The sequence below is a fragment of the Humulus lupulus genome, chromosome 4 (genome assembly GCF_963169125.1).
Source record: "Humulus lupulus chromosome 4, drHumLupu1.1, whole genome shotgun sequence".
Classification (NCBI taxonomy): Eukaryota; Viridiplantae; Streptophyta; class Magnoliopsida; order Rosales; family Cannabaceae; genus Humulus; species Humulus lupulus.
In genome coordinates this window covers 141260174-141263729 of record NC_084796.1, presented here as the reverse complement: position 1 = coordinate 141263729, position 3556 = coordinate 141260174, and positions in this window count along the sequence as shown.

Genomic DNA, 3556 nt, shown 5'->3' with positions numbered 1-3556 from the left:
GAGGAAAAATTTGGGGGTTTCTCCTCCAAATTTTCCTATTTATGTTTGTAATTTTTAGTGTGTATTTGTTATTCTAGTTATGAGTTTCTAATCTTTTTAAGATTATTAAGGTGATGATGAAACAATTTGTAACTAGATAGTGTTTATTTTGTATGTTGATTTCCCATTTTGTGCAACAAAGTTTATGGAATTTTCTTCTTCAAATATCTTCTTTCATCTTAAATATCATGTATTTTGGATTGTTAGCACATATTTACACTTTGTTCTTCATTAGTGCATAAACATAATATTCTTTGTGTAAGATGTGTCATTAAATTGTACACATCCATGCTTAGAACAAAAATATTATGTTTTGCCTTATAAATAATGTTCATTGATTTATTTGTTATTTCATTAGATTGATTTACACTAAATGCTTTGAAATTATAATTTTGAAAAGAGAAGAAAAATCTTATCTTTTAAGAAGTAATTTGTGCTTAAAATTATAAATCTATTTGGAAAATGATAGTTTAATTTATTTTAACTATCACTAAAACTTGGGAATCAATGTACTTATAAATATTATTAAACTTATATTTTGTGGATTTTAATCCTTAATAATCTTATTTTACCATCTTGTTTAAAATTATTAATTTATGTTTATATATTGTCTTTAATTTCTCTATTATTATCTTTTATTTTATTTTTATTATACAAAAATTCTCATCAATCTTTGGAACTAGGTTAGAATTTATTAATTTTGGTTTAAAATAGTTTTCTTTTCGATTTTAGACAACTCCTTTGGGTTCGATCTCGTGCTTACACGAACACTATATTCCATATACGATTCGTGCGCTTGCGAGTTATAAATATTTAAAACATACCCGTTTTTGGTCTATCAAGAGTATTCCCTACAACCCAAGATCCAGGAGTGGGGGTTCTGGGCCTAAACTGGGAAGGACCATATGAAATCCAACATGAAGTATGTCCGGGAACGTATCGCTTAAGGCGACTCGACGAGACTGAAATCCCAAGGGCCTGGAATGCGGAACATCTCCGCAAGTACTATCAGTAGTCAGGAGAGCATGTTTCGGCTTTTAATTTTCCTTGTAAAAAATGTACGCCCCAGGGCGATCTCATGAATAATAAAAATGATGTGTTCAAAACATCATATATGAAAAAAAAATATTGTGAAATAATGAAAGTTCTCCTCCGTCTCCATAAACAAGTGACCCATGACCAGTCCTCGGTCACTTGGGGGGGGGGGGGGGGATATATCCATTCATACGAACAAGTCTGAGAACAAAAACAAAACAGGAAGCTAAATGCTCTTGGTTCGAACTGTACACACGGATAATAATGGAAGCCCAACTCCTAACGAAAGGACGCAAGGCTAACGCCTAGTCCCAACTCGGACCGACAAGGTCCGAGGTACAAGCCCAAAAGGACACAAGGCCAACGCCTAGTCCCAACCCGGACCGACAAGGTCCGGGGGGTACAAGCCCAAAAGGACGCAAGGCCAACGCTTGGTCCCAGCCTGGATCTCCAAGGTCCGGCGGGTACAAACCAAGTGGGACGAAAGGCTCAGGCCTAGTCCCGACCTAGACATACATGGTCCGGGAGTACAAACTCAATAGGACTTAAGGCTCAGGCCTAATCTTGGCCCGAACATACATGGTCCAGAGGTATAATATCCAATAGGACATGTGGGCCAGCCCTAATCCTAACCCGGACACGCATGGTCCAGAGATATGAAATACCTAAAAAATAGGTTGACTAAACATGGTCCCAAATAACCAAATACTCGTCCACGTATTCTCTACAATAGCACAAGACCATTGGAGCGTGAGTTCCAGGTATAAGTTATCTAAAATTACTCTTATAAATGGTCCAGGCCGAAAGAACCTACCCTGTGGTTCAAAATAAGCTAATCAACTCCCTAATGGCCCAGGGCGTTGGAACCTGAACAAAAGGATTAAAGCGAGTTAATAAGTTAAAATCTAAAAAGAGATCTCTGATGGTCCGGGCCATTGGAGCCCGTATTATAAAATCAGGATAATTCACTCCAGGCCGTAAAGACCCAAACACGGGTCACCAGAAGAGATAGACATTTTCTGCAACTTTTCCCCAATGGTCCCGGCTGTTGGAACCAGGAACAAACATTTGATTTGTTTACGCGGGGTGGTAAAACACTTAGTGAAAGTTTAACGAATGGAAACAGGAAAACCTTGTGCAAGAAATGAATAAATACGAGTATAAAAATTGTCCCAGACGCACCCGCGTCCATAAAAGTGTTACAAAAAAAAAGAGAAAGAAAAACAAGTAAAAGACCCGGGCCTAGGCTTCGCCGTGCCCTGATGCCTCCAGGTTAGCTCCATCTGCCTCTTCCTCGTCCGAGGGTTCCGCATCAGCTTACTCCTTGGCCTCAAATTCGGCTCTCTTCACGGTAGGGTCAGGGTAAAGCAGGAGGTTCATGTTCTTGTCCTGAAGCCATGCCATGTAGATGGCCTCATCAAAGGTAGCCTCCAGCAAGGCGTCCACTAGCTCTTTCTCTTGACGAGTCTCCCCGTGTGTTTTCACCTCTAGCTGAAGCTGATCGTCCAAGACCTGGATCCGAGACTCAAGACCAGTGATCCTCTCCCGATCCTGGGTAGACTGGGGTTCGGCCGCCTCCAACTAAGCCTTAACTCGGAGAAGCTTCTCCTCTAAATTAGCCACTATCTTTCTATTCTCGGCTTCTCTCTGGGACAAAGTCTCTTCGAGTTGAAAACGAGTCTGGGCAGCCTTTTTGCGGTCCACTTTGGCCTGAGCCACCTCCTTGGCCAAGACTTCCTTACTGGCTTCCTGCTGGTTCACGACCGCTTTTAGCTCCAACTAGCCCATCTCCATTTTCATCGCCATCTCGGCCACCAAGTCGGCATTCTGATGGGCCAGTAAAGCGTCCTGGAACGAATTGAAGTTAGAAAAATCTGAAGAACTAAAAATACGAGAAGCAAAAGGAGGTGTAAACAGATAACTTACAGCAGTGGCTCGATGGCGGATCGCCTGGGAAATGAATATTGCGTCCTGGTTGGCTATATTGGCGTACAGCTTCAACAGTAGGTTGGACATAGTAGCCCCAACTTGCTCCAACAAGTCTGCGATGAATGGAGCTGTGTCCTGCCCTAGTTTGGAATGAAACCCAGTCTCGGCAACAATTCGGTCCACGATCGGCTGGGGAATGTTGAAGGCTGCCGGGCACTCGGAGAACTTGACCTTGCGATGAATCGTCAAGGCCCGGTAGACCTCCTTCCTCTTCTCCCGACCATTCTTCCATGTCCGGGACACCATTTTTGACCGCTCCTCCTGCAAGATCGCCTCTCCCTCTTCGGGTAAAGCCGGATTGATGGGAAGCATGGGCACTTCTGGAAGTTCCTGGGTGGCGAGTTGACTTTCCCTGGAAGAATCCTCGGCCAGGGAAGAGTCTTTGGTCTTGGACCTCTTCGCCCCCTTCGTGGACTCACCCGCGCCCGAGTTCACGGCTCTCTTCTCGGATCCCCGACTCACCAGCGGTTCCCGCTCTAGGTCGATTACCGAA